Genomic DNA, 13,461 nt, shown 5'->3' with positions numbered 1-13,461 from the left:
TTGCTCATTACACAGCAGGCTAGACCCAATTTTCGACTTAAAGGGATTTTGAGACTTTTACTGTACAACTGACTGCAAAGAGACCATTCCAGCACCTCAGGAGGGAGTGTAGTAGAACAGCAACTCAGATACAGACTCTTTTCTGTAGGTGCACACAAGGAATCCTGAAAGACAGGGTTCAGAGGAGCTTCAAGGTTATTTTAGGGTCTTAAGGAGGGTTTAAAGCAGTTGTCTTGCATGTAACTCCTGCTCTTAATATGCATGCTGCTGCTGTCCTTTTTGTGCGTGTGGTGATTTCCAAAGGACTAACAGTGATGTGTTTCTAGACAGCTCTTGGTTTTGTAGCCTCTGTAGCCTAGAAACCTCTTGACAAAGCATGGTCTTATCTCAGCCTGCCAGGCAGCCCCTGACCCTGCGTCAGCACAGAACTGAGATGCAGCAGCCACCATACATTCTGAGAATGCCACCAGCTGTCAAGTGCCAACTTCATTCTTCACATAGCAAGCACAGTAAATCTGGAATGTATAACTCAGGCCATAGACAACCCACACTAGTTCTACTTCTCACTGCAGGCAGGTGATGCCCCAAAGGGTTATTATGCTTTAAGCATGTGAATTGCCATTCCTGCTGGAGCTGGGGCCTGAGGGATGCAAGGATGCTTTGAACAAGATGAAGCTCATACTCAGCTTGATGAAGAATGATTTTGTCATGTCAAGTGGACAGCCAATTCCTGAGTATGGGATAAGTGACTGTCAAACAAAGATCCAATTAAGGATTACGTTTTTCTGACTACCAAAAGTAATGTATAGTAGTCACTTTCTGAAATACAATGACATTTGAAACAAAGCATAACAGAGTAATTGCACTGCACTTACCATTGTCTGTGAGATCCACTTGCCACACTAAGTATCCCTTTCCTTCAACTTGAAATCCCTCTTTAAATGCAGCCAGGGAGTAGCAGGGAGTCCCCTCTATTTGTTCGGCAAGTGAAGGTGGGTGGTTCTAAAAAAAAATAAAAAATAAAAAATAAAAAAAAAAAAGGAAAAAGAAAAAGAAAATCAAAAACAAAACCAGAAAAACCTCAAGTTAACAGCTCTCAGTAAACCAATGTTAAAGCTTGGGACAGCACTTCATGTTGAGTGCCAGCAGCCCTGGCAGGCAAGACAGGGAAGCCGGGTCCAAGGCTTATGCAGCGGGTGGGAAGAGATCAGGCCAGGCTGGGCAGATGACTGGCCAGACCTCCTCCTTCCCTTCACTTTGCTTGGGCTTTCATATAGACATCTCTAATATACTAACCAATCATGCACAAAAACTTCTTATCTAAGGTTAATTTGGTCCTTTCAGCCTAAGTTAGTTGGCTTGTACACAGCTACAGGCGAGATTTCCCCTCTGACTGTGAACATTCGCTCTGCTGAGAGGAGTTTTTAGGCTAAATCATGGAAGTGCTGACATCCCTCCAGCATTTTTCCATAGTCTTCTTAAGTGCCCCAAAAGCCATTTAACTTTTCCACAGTTTACTGGGGAAGAAGGAATCACAACTTGACTGCATGCAGGGCAAGGATCAGGGAGCTCCCTGACCATCACAGGATGGGTGCTCACAGCTGGCACCAAATGGCCATGCTAGAACTGCAGAGTCACACCACAGGAAGCCTCACTGACAGCCCCAGCTTGATTCATGCAGATCTCTGTATCACTCATCTCCAGTGCCTGCTTTTTTCTCCACTAGTCAAAGCCTGGGGAACAGCAATCCAAATAAAACCTGCTTTGGAAAAAGCCACTGCATCACAGCAAGCTGCCTGTAGAAGAGAGTACAACAGTACAATCAGGATGTGACATGCACAGTCCCCAAACCAAAAATCTCTATGTGTGATACATGCTCTGAAATACCTTTGGTAGCAGAGGAAGTTTATCTGAGTTTCAAAGAAGCTGTTAATTTGCTAGATCTTGTTAGTTTTTGATGCACATCAAACTCTGTCCCTACATAGGAATGCCAGGATTCCTTACTGGTTAAATCACTGTAACAGTGGCCACCCTTAGCTGGTTGCTCCTCACAACATGGACTTGTACTTGCAGGTGGTGCTAGTCGCGTTTTGCTTGATACAGGTTTGGAGTCACCTTTCCCTCCTAAGTTCAGTGTGCAGAGTGTGCAGCTGTTCCTACCAAGAAGACCAGTGACCCTGATCTGCTCAGGCTTCAAAATATTTCCAGTCATTCTTGACAGCTGTGATCAGGTCTGAGTAACTTCAAAGCATGTTAACTTCCTTGCTTAACTTAAAGCAGACACTAAGTAACTCCTTTGGAAATTCTAGGGAAATGTATGGAATGCTACAAAAACTGTGAATAATACTTTATTTACTTAAGGAGAAAAGGCAGCAATGTGAGGTTAACTATCATGGGTGAGCACGAAGACAACCTCAATTTTCACAATCTGTATTAAACACCAATAATCTTCCCATTCTCATTCTCTGAACTAGAGTTACTTTCCAGGTTCCTTAGGGGTAAGAGGATCTACTACAGCCAGGAAATTCTTCAGGACATTACAATAAATATCCCTATGTATCTCGTAATCTAATATAACACATATCATGTGATGAAAAAGAACAAGTAAAATCCTGCCCATGAAACCTCAGTACAGGTGTAGACAGCTGGACACCATAGACAAGGCATGGGAAGTATCTGAGAGGGATGAAGTAGCAACATAGGAAGAGAAATCTCATTCTTCAGAGCAGCAATTTCTGTTGCTCATTGTTCATATTGTAGTAACATAAAAGCTGTACTGAAACGAGGTCTTCAGTACTTTCACTTCAAATCACTGACCATAAGCCACTTCTTGCACTTTTTTTTAACGCTCATGTAAAAAATGGTTCAAAGCATTGCACACTTGTGATGCAACAAAATCCAGCTTTGCTAGCACTTCCTCAAGGTCTTAGGCCACCCTATGGATGTGTTATCTACCAATAAGAAGAGTTATTCATGAATTAGTTGCAGCCAAAGCAGGGGAAGGATGTGCTAATTCCCGTACATCCTGAGGGGAATTATTTTGAAAGTCATTTTTCTGCTATGAAAACACTACAGACAACACTTCAGTCAGCCTACCTGGAGTAGGCTATCAATACGACTCAAAAATAAAAATGAATTATTTTGACTACGATATTAAAGCAGGTGGTCAGGTTCAGGTCAGTTGAAATGCCACAGAACAAGCACTCTGGCTGGTCACAAATGGCACCCCACACTCTAGGCCTTGACACTCTGCCATCAGGAACACTTGTACCAGATGGACGCAGAAGGCCAACCCTCAGCTGTATTTTCTACTTGAAATTATCTTATACTGCTGCAGAAAGGAAATTACAGGTCAAGCTAAGCAGAGGCATTTCCTTTCCTTTTTGCAACCAGTGATGACTATGCAGTCAGAACATACACATTGAAAATTCCCTGTTAAATAGTCTTTTGCTCATCCAGCCAGAAGCCCCTCAATCTGACATCATAAGGCATGGCTGCAGGGCATGTTTTCCTGTCATAATGGGAAGATTAGAGATGAAAGAGGGCTATATGGAGCAAAATTTGATGTAATGAGGATGAATTTGCTCTGTAAGCTGAGTGATTAGGAGAGATGTCTAGAAATAAGACACAGAGACTAGATTTTATTTTTTTTTTTTTAACCAAATGAGCAAACGAGATACAAAAAGTAGGAGACAGGCAATGACAGTGCAAGACACATGAGCTCTAAAAGGAAGAAAGCAGCTCCCCAGCTTTACAACTCCTTGCTCACCTGGCACAGCTGGGAGCACCATCGATCTAAGCTCTGTTTATGCTGCCCACCACTTCTGCACAAATACTTGAAATAGAGCAGAAGAAAAATGAGACCGACCACTAACCTTTCAGACACTGATCAAATCTCATATTCCACAGCCTTGCTTCTGTGCCCTTTTGACTGTGCCTTAGGGAATGCCTCTCCCTGTTCACTCTTCTGTTGTCATGTGACTAGCCCTGCTGGACTCAGGGCTGGTTCATTTAAATAAATCTTCCTTACTAGAAAACACAGTGCAACTTACCGTTATTCTTGAGATGCTCACATAAATTATGTCACTTCTATAATTACACACCTAAGTAACTAAGAAGCCTAATTGAGCAGATTGTTTACTGTTACTGTTTTATAAATCTTTTTATTTCAGTAGTTTTCTTTTTAGTAAGATGATAATATGTGCTCTTACTCTAATACAATACAAGATGCATAGTAGGAGAAGCAGATTATTGACTGTTGTTTTAATAAATATTTTTACTGAGTTGATTTATATTAAAATGTTCTCTTTTATCAGCTGGGAAAAAAAAAAGTTTCTAGAATGACTAGTCAACTGCAACAGACAATAATAGCCATCGCATTTGTAGCAGTGCCTTTTGCAAATGAAGATGATGTTTTAAAAAAGGACATAGTATGAAACATGAAATTGCATCATGTTTAAGGTATTCTGCATACAGTATATGTTAGTGAAGTGAAAGGGCACATCTGTGCTGTACTTACTCAGATGACTGGATGACTGTTTTATTCACTGGATGATGGCAATTTATTCATTGATTTCTGGACCCTAGATCTCCTGGAAGATATCAGATATCTGGTTGATGTGAAAACAGTTGGACTTTGTATTTGAATCTCATTGTTTGTAGCTGTTTAAAAATCATAACTGAATAGTAAGCAAATGAAAGAGAACAACAAAATAGAAATAAAATGTCAAATAGCATTCCTTTCTCTCTGATCCCTCAGAGGGAACAACATGCACATGCTTTTAGGAGTATGTACATACTAAACTGAAGCTTGCTTACTTGTTGCAGATATTCAAGTTTAGGTCTGGACATAAGGAAAAAGATGTTATAAGGATGGCTTTAAATAGTAGTTGTTTGTCAGTGTCATAAGTAGGCTACCAGAACTTAAAAAAAAAAAAAAACAAGGAAGAAAGAAAAATAAAAGAGGTAGCAGAGGGAAATCCATTCTTTCATTTTCATTTGTTACCTGAATCTCAGAGAAGTTGGGAGGTCTTATGCCTTCCTTCTCAAACTAAGAGTGAGGGTTGACTGGTATAATTTAGCAAATAGAAGGGCAATACACCACTCTCTAATGAGGGCAGTAGCCAGAGTACCAACATCCCTTCCCTATTTCACTCACAAACCCGTGGGCCCTAAAGGAAAATAATCTAGTGTGGTGCTTTAGTCACTATGCCAGGGTCTTCCTCACAGTCTGCTTGACTTCCACATGTGGGTGTCACTACCCCAGGGACTGTACCCAAATATCTATCCCTTGCAGCTTGAGAAGGAGTGCTCCCAATGAAAATCGCACTTCTCAAGCTTCTTCTTTCAGGGTAAAAAATCCACAGAAAACAAAACTGCCCAGAAACATGAGAAGATCCCACTTGCCCTCTGATATCCACTGCTTAACAGATTGCATAGCCTTAACGACATAGAGCTCAGTGGGACAACACAGAGGGATACATCAAAGCACCATTGGTGCTCTGTAAAATGAAATTAAGACAGGTTCCCTCTTGCTCTCATCACAACATGCAGTCTTTGTAAGCAATCTGCTAAAGCCCACATATCAGAATGTGGCTGGAAATTTTAAAAATAAAAAAGTATACTCCCAGCTTTCCTTTCTGTGCCTCAATCTCCAAATTTAACAAAGAAGTATATTGAACAGATACTCAGAGCAAAAAATGAAAAGTTCATTTCTGCTAGCATTCACATATTTTTCTATGCAAAGCATTTCATTGTCACAGAAAGCATCCATGTTTTCTCAAGTTATTTTACTCTTCTTTCTCTTGGGAAAGGAACATATAGATATCACGGCTTTTCCACACCAGAATAGTTAGTGATGGAAATATTAAAGGTAGAGGAAATGTTTCTCTTGTAACATCTCACAATATTATATTTACCTTTGCCTGATCAACTCCACAGAAAATACTATTTATGTTCAAGTAAACTAAGCCAAAATATAATTTTTCTGGCCTGTGTGGTTAAGTTCATCTCAAAACCATAGAGGATTGTTTCTATTAAGAGGAAAGAAGAATGATATCAATCAGATAATTGCTCTGGAAAACATAGTGCTTCTACCACAGTCTTCCTTCCGCTGTGCCAAAACAACCCATCCACCACCAGTGCATTTCCAAATATACTCACAGCTGAACAAACACAGAGGAAAACAAGGGGATGTAGGGCATTGCAAGGCATCCCTCATCGCTCCCATGCAGGCCAGCCACAGTGGGTGGGCTGCAGTGAGGAGCCCCTGGGACAACAGTGGGCACCGATGGACTGCTCAGTAGGCACTTGCCTGTTAACCAGATGCTTTTAAGGTTTTTCACCATAAGAAGTGGAGAGAAACAAAAAGTCCTCAACCTCATTGCAGGTAGATCATCAGAAGTCACAGTTAGGATTAAGCAACCACTGCTCTGATGGCTATTGCCGTATTTCCCTCATAATACAGGAGCAAGTGTTTAAACTTTAGCTTGAAGGAAACCCCGGAGGTTATCTTCTTCTATCCTTGCTTGTAAGTGGATTATTGGCACCATGGCCCAGCTCACTGCTGGCAGCACTGAGTCTTGGAAACAAGGACGTAGGTTCCACAGTCTCTCTGGCTGCCACATTCCAGTGTCACAAATGCTACTTGTGAGGACAGTCGACCCTTACTGATTTCTTCTTTGCACTGAGCAAAAGAAGGGGTGACCACTCTGCTTGGAGCACCAGGACTTGCCTTTTCCTGGCACTGCACATTCCCAGTGATCCCTGCTAAGACCTTCCAAAATGGGGAAGGCAGGACAGCATCCCCTCCTCTCCTCAGTATGACTGCGGGCAGGGCCAGCCCACACAGCAACGGGCGCCCTGCAGCTGCACAGTTGTGATCTTGTGAATGCATTTGCAAGAGAGGAAAAAAAAAATTGGCATTATAGAAGGAAGAGTGTGGTAAAAGCCGTAATTTGGCTGGGATTAAAGAAACCACTGGAAGTTCCTTAGTTTTAAATGTTGCACAGATGTCAACTATACTTGTTCCTACTGTCTTTAATTTAATGTCTGGAATATTGTGGTAATGTAATTCAGATGACATATGACTGGGAAACAGCCAGACCAACAGATTTGTGAAATTTTCTTTTTATGTTTAGATTTAATAAGAAAAAGATTTCTCATGTGTGGCTTTTCTATACAGCGGCGTAAGAGAATGAATGCTCTCAAAATCTATGAAAATATCAGTGCAGTGCACTCGAAAATGCCTGCAGCCAGGCTGGGGGGCTGGAATGCCTTGTAGCATTGGTGGCAGCTGCCATTTTGTCACGCTTTTCCAGCTCAATGAAACACAGCTCTCTCCTTTTCTGCTAAAGAGAAGAAGAGGCAGATACAGATACGGTTGTCATTTTCTTCATACTCTCAACCCTTTTTTGTCAGGCACTGTGGTGCACAAGTCAGCACACCCACACTTAACTGAGGGAAAATAATAAGCACTTCTAACCATTGTATTTAGTAAAATGGTAAAATGACACAAGTCAGTTGACAAGAGGTCAGGGCCAGGGCCATGTATATCTAACTAGGTGGATCCAAAATCATACTAATATCATAGAGATCCAAGATTTTAGCTCACTTTACTTGTTATTATACCAAAAGAGCTTCAAAAATAATTTTTAATAAATAAAGATAAAGATTTAAAAATAAAAATAAAGATGGTAAGGACCAAACATTTCATCTTGCTCTCATTACAAAATTTCTGTGTCACCAGAGAGGAGAGCTCATCACTACCCCTCTGCTCCTTTTGTGAGGAGCTGTAAGCTACCATGAGACTTGCCCTCAGCTTCCTCTTTCCTGGGCTAAACAAAACTAGAGGAGTTTTGTTCTGGACTTAGAAGGATTCTGCAATAAACGATTTCCTTCAGTCTGGTTTCATTCTGCATGCAAGGGAATCATTTTGTTTGGAATTTATTTGCATTTGTTCCATTATGCAACTGCAATAATCCAAATTTCTCCTCAGAAAACACATTAGAGCTATGTTCAAACGCAACAAAAAGGGTGATAGTAGAATCCTAGTCTCCTGTCTTGAGTTGCCTTCACTAGCTTTCCAAGTTAACTGCTTCGTCACGTATATTGAATATGAATTTACTGACCTCATGTCAAATTCTCGTCTTTGATTTAAAAAAAAAAAAAAAAAAAATACAGTAAAGAATATGGACCAAAATTTAGCTACCAAAGGAAAACCATAGCAATCTACATACATCTTTCTGCTGATCTCTTTCAACTGAATATAACCAACTCAATAGCCTCAGCAGCTTGGAGATCAAAACTGTTATTTCAAGAAATTTACCCTTTCACCGTATTACTGTAAGTCTACAAACACGTGTGTTTTTTTCCACTCAAAATGTTGACTCTGCTTTAATTTTAAACATACGGATGTCATTCTCTTTTTCCTCAGAAGCACGGATGCAACTGAAGAAAAACATGAAGTTTCTGGAGGAAGGCCAAACTGGAGAACAGCAGCGTAGGATGTATACTGCCTCCATTGACATCAGATCTGGAAGCAGATCAGATGTGAATGGAAGACCCTCAGTGAGTCAGATTTGCATGTAAACTTCCACCACGCCTGCATCAGCACCAAAGGTTGATGTGATATCAATGAAAGAGCTGCCCTTTACCCACTCAAAGATTCTTCTGCTGCAAAATCAGATCAGATCAATTTTAGTTCAAGTATTAAAGTTCAGCCAAACTGTTGTTGTTGGTTATTTTTAAATGGACTCATTGCATCTTCATTAAAGGGATTGTTACATAAAACAATCAGAACATAGAAATCCATTGTTAAATGGTATATACTGTGACTGTTTATAGACAAATCTCAAAAGAAGAGAGATTTTGGACTCTGCTGATTTTACCTTTTCACATTTGACAAACGTTTGCTTTCAGCAGAGGCCTTTCGCTATTATCTTCCATTTCCTATTGGCAGTTCTGGCTGTATTTATCCCTTGGTTGCCGATTGATGGATTTATTAGTTCCTGGAATCCAAGAGAAATTTTGTCTTGGAATTAGAACAATTTTGAGTGAACGAAATAGTAATTCTTGCAATTATGAATTTGTAGGCTATCAAGCATTCCCCTCCTTTTTAGTATATGTTTACCTTTGTTTTCTGAAATGTATATTTTGTAGATACATCCCTGAAGTTCTTCCTTCCAGTTTTCTCAACAGGTTTCTGAAAAAGAATAAAGCATATGGAGAACATGGAAAGAAGCAAAAGCAGACCAATTCCCATTAATAAAACACCATCTTATCTTTACTTTTCTGAAAAACAGTATGCATTTCATATTCAGCAAACCAAAGCAAAGTATATGTCGTTCCAAAAGTAATGCTTCCTATATATGCCCATGGAAATTAGAACAGATAAAAGAACACAAAAACACTGTTTGATAGATTACATTCTCAGCTACAAAACACTATTCTTCAGCATAGTCACACCATGAGCTATGCATCTTCACCAGCCATGAACAAGAGCCTGCATACTGAGCTCGTAAACATCTGCACCAGAGGAGACTCACTGTTGCTGTCATCACTGCTGAAACACCTCACTGTGCTCACATCCACTGTTTGATCTCCATAAATGTTCAGCAGGTGTTGATAAACATCAGTGGATGCAATGTTTTCTGCATAGAGGAATTCTGTGTCATACCTTTGTTTTATACAGGCTTTCAAGTCAGACACCTTTCTGTCAGACTGCTCCTCTGCTGTCATCTGCCTCATGCCAACAAAATATAATGGAATACTGGCGGCAAAGTTCAGCCTCTACAGTCATTCTACCAACATCTGACTCTGACATCATGGGCCAATATAATAAAATGAGAGGCATAACTTTCAGAGCAGGCCTTGCAAATGTTGCTGTATCCTCACTCCTGAAATGTTAGAGCTCTGACTTATTATAACCTTGTAATCTCAAGAATTTTTATTTACTGATTTCTTTCTGTTTCTGCTGAGCAGGAAGATAAGAAATATGAATCCATTCTCATTTTAGTGGCTAGGTCTGAAGGTGCTCATATCATTTACAAGTCAGTTCCTGCTGTGCAGCCCCATTCTAACCCACTGTGGTCATATTTTTCTGGGTCTCTAAAATATAATTTCTTCAAGCATTGTGAACTCAACATTTGTTTTTTTTGTATGCTGTGCAGTCAGTTACATAATACAATAATACTGTAAGAATTTTTACATTCCATGGCACCAATTCAAAATTAAAAACTGATTTTGCTACCTTCACAAGAACCTACTACAATTTGAAGGTGTTTTATCTGGGGTACACTTGCAGCCAGTAGGCTTGATGTGAACAGAAGGGATAAACCCATTTGGGCTGTATGCCAGAACAGCAGTAAGTGGGTGAACTCTAACAGTACCCCTATAATTTTGCAAGAGCTCTCCATTACTGCTTGCAGTTATTAATACCACAGTATCAAAGCTCTTAGGCTTACAAATAAGTAGCAGGTCAAGTATCATGTTAGGCATACAAGACATTGGAAACTGCAGGAAGGTCAGAGAAACACAGGTCTTTCATTATGGCCAGAAAGTTCATACATTACTCTGCTCCTTCTTCTCTCGTTCCAAGTACATATGATGGGTACATCATAGCTCCTCTGCACTTTTGTCTAGACCCCAGCTCTGGAGTTGCCTTTCAAGCTGCCTGATGACTATGCTGCGAACAAAGCAGCAGCCTTGATTTGCTGGATTTATTGCATTTTTTTTTTTAACTATTATTTTGTGCTGTGTACAAGAATGTATTAGCAAATAGAAGGGAATTCTGTCCTCAGCAGAAAATACTCAGGACCAAGTTCAACCTGTTCATTCTAGGGCTATGAAACAATACACTCCTGCAAATCAGGAACGTGCTAAGTGTTAGCTGCAGTCATGTTCTTAGGACCATACATATGTAAACTGATTCCCCAATTCTGTTGGAACTTTTGGGAAAACCCTCACTTCAAACAGATTTTCTCTTCTGAGAGCATAGTGGGGTCCTTTGCTTTTACCAGCTTGTGAATATACCAGGTTTCTCCTTTCCATGTCTTTCCACTCCTGTCCTGCCCTTACATATGGACACAGGTAATCACTCCCGATGCACCAGATGCATCCAGTCTTCCCCCCTCTTCCTTGCAATGCAACCTTATATGCTTATATGGAAGGTTTTCAATGGTGCTTAGAGTTCTAAATTCAGTCTAAATGCCGTTTTATCTTTAATGCCTTTGTTAAATTCACCTTGCTGTTTTTCTTTTTTTTTAATGCAGCAGAGATGGAGTCTGATGCTAGAGTATTTGCATGTGTGAACTTTCTAGGTAAATGCCAGCTTGACTCATTCTGTAATTAAAACTTATCAGAAGGAGATTCCAGTTATATATCTGAGCAGTATTACTGTTTAAGGGACAAGAATAAGCAATTTATCTCAATTTGAGAAAGCGAAGAAACGAGTGAGAAAGACTAATAGCACTTTGGTTTCCTTTGTGCAATGCAAAAACAAAATAGAAACTGAACCTCTGAGTTATTGTTTGTGTAAGCATATTAAAAAATATATCAGACTTGCGTCAAGGCTTTATCTCAGCAGTACATTTTGTGCATTAACCCCCTCATTTTATGCACTGCAGGCTATATGATGTCTCCTTTGTTGTGAAGGAGCATGGGGAAAGAGTAAGTTTCTCTTTTTTCTCCTTAATGTGCAAGAGACATAGTTCAAATCCAAGTACAGGAATAAACAACCGCTGTTGATTAACATATTAATTACACAGAGAGGAATTCTTGTTAATAAAAGTCAAGGACTGTTCTAGAGTATCAAAAGCTTTCTTGCACCCACGCTCTGGAAATACCCTACATTTCAAAGTAATAATGACATGGGAACGTACATCCGTTCTATATGTCTCATGCGCTTTAGGCTACCAAGTGCTACATATGACCCCTACATGCAAGAGGCTGGTAAGCATGTAAAAACCTTTTGGATTTGGCAGCTTTAGGGTAGGTGTATCTCTGAGAGATGGTTGTGAAACACACATTTATTTTGGTGTAGCTACTTGCCTGCCTAAGATCGAACTGTACTTTTGTCTCATGACCCATTGGTTGTAACACGCGGCAAAAAAAAACAAAAAAGAAAAAAGAAAAAAGAAAAAAGAAAAAAAGAAGTATTGGAGGTGAACTTTTCTTTTTCTCTCCACAATTAGAGTTAGAATAACTCTACTGAGACCCACAAGCTGTTCTTGATTAGAACTTATGTAAATAAAAAGATTTGACCCCTGGAATCAGACACAATAAACAGAGTTAATCTACCAAAGATAAAAGGATAATCTTCTTCCTTTGTACTACTTTTTAAGTAATAAGAAACAGTTTAACAATTGTTATACAATCCCTTCCATTTGAGCTCACATAGTTTCCAGTTTCACCCTCTGTGCTGATCATATGCTCTGTGTATATCGTCCTGATGGTATTCTCAGTTCTTTTATCCCAGAAAATACCCATAAAGGTGTATTTGGTCTACTTTGTAGGTTTTTCTGATGTCTGTGCCCTTTTCAGAACACATCACAACCTTGCTGCCTCCAATTCAAATGCTCTGTCACATTTTTCCTGTCTCTCCAGAGACTCCTCTTCATCTCATTTTTTTTCAGGGCAGCAGCTGTTGGACTCATCTTTTGAGGCTCTCAGCAATGTTCAAAAGCCAAACAGAATACACTGAATCCTCTGAACTAGATTTCCAGTTTTTACAGGACTCTTGACCTATTGGTCTTCTCAATCTTAAGGGTCAGTCACCACAAGGACTAGCTCCTACCCTGTAGGTTGGTACTATAGGCAAGCTACTCTTTGTCACTACTCTTGTCAAGCATACAAAACCTGCTGGCTTCATGCTGCTCCTCACCACATCACTAGCTCCCCTTTTATCCCAAATACACCACCTGCACTCGTGTCCAGCTGACCATGGCTGTCCAAATCCCCAGGACTCACTATCGAAAGATGCCACACGCAGACACCTATTGTATTAGCCAGTAAGGGTGGGAAAAAAAAGATTCAGCTTTGTCACACAAAGTTTTTGTTTTAGACCTAAAATCTAACCTAAGGCCCAATTTAATAAACAAGTGAGTTTACTAAAGGTTTTTGACATCAGGAAAACTTAGATACCACTTAGGTTAATACTCACCTTCGTAGGTGCTTGTTCGTGGGAGTAAGGCATTACCCCTGGCTGCAGTAGATGTCCAAAATCTAGCTCATCACTGCAAAGAATTAGATCCATGAGCAGCAAACAGTATTTCTTATAAATGAGTTGCCTGTACTTTGTATAACACCATATGAAAATATATCCACATATTACCAAGTGCTGCAATTGAAGAAGTCATAAAAGAGTTATATAAGCAATCTAAATGCCAGTTTGTTCAGGGCATTGTACTTAATCAATATGTCATCCAAACACATATTTGTAATTAAACAAATGGATTTTCACAG

At 39.9% G+C, this 13,461-nt stretch overlaps 1 long non-coding RNA gene across 1 annotated transcript; it reads right to left on the bottom strand.

Moving 5' to 3' along the window:
- Positions 1–3,907: 3,907 nt before the first annotated feature.
- On the bottom strand, positions 3,908–13,281 carry LOC128084316 (uncharacterized). Its single transcript, XR_008208458.1, has 4 exons — positions 13,160–13,281; positions 9,131–9,202; positions 4,520–4,592; positions 3,908–4,029 (listed from the first exon to the last, which is right to left on the bottom strand). It is a non-coding gene; the product is annotated as an uncharacterized LOC128084316 (long non-coding RNA).
- Positions 13,282–13,461: the final 180 nt, after the last annotated feature.

This window comes from Tympanuchus pallidicinctus, unplaced genomic scaffold, assembly GCF_026119805.1.
Source record: "Tympanuchus pallidicinctus isolate F22 unplaced genomic scaffold, pur_lepc_1.0 scaffold26, whole genome shotgun sequence".
Lineage (NCBI taxonomy): Eukaryota > Metazoa > Chordata > Aves > Galliformes > Phasianidae > Tympanuchus > Tympanuchus pallidicinctus.
This window is presented reverse-complemented; position numbering and strand designations above follow the sequence as displayed.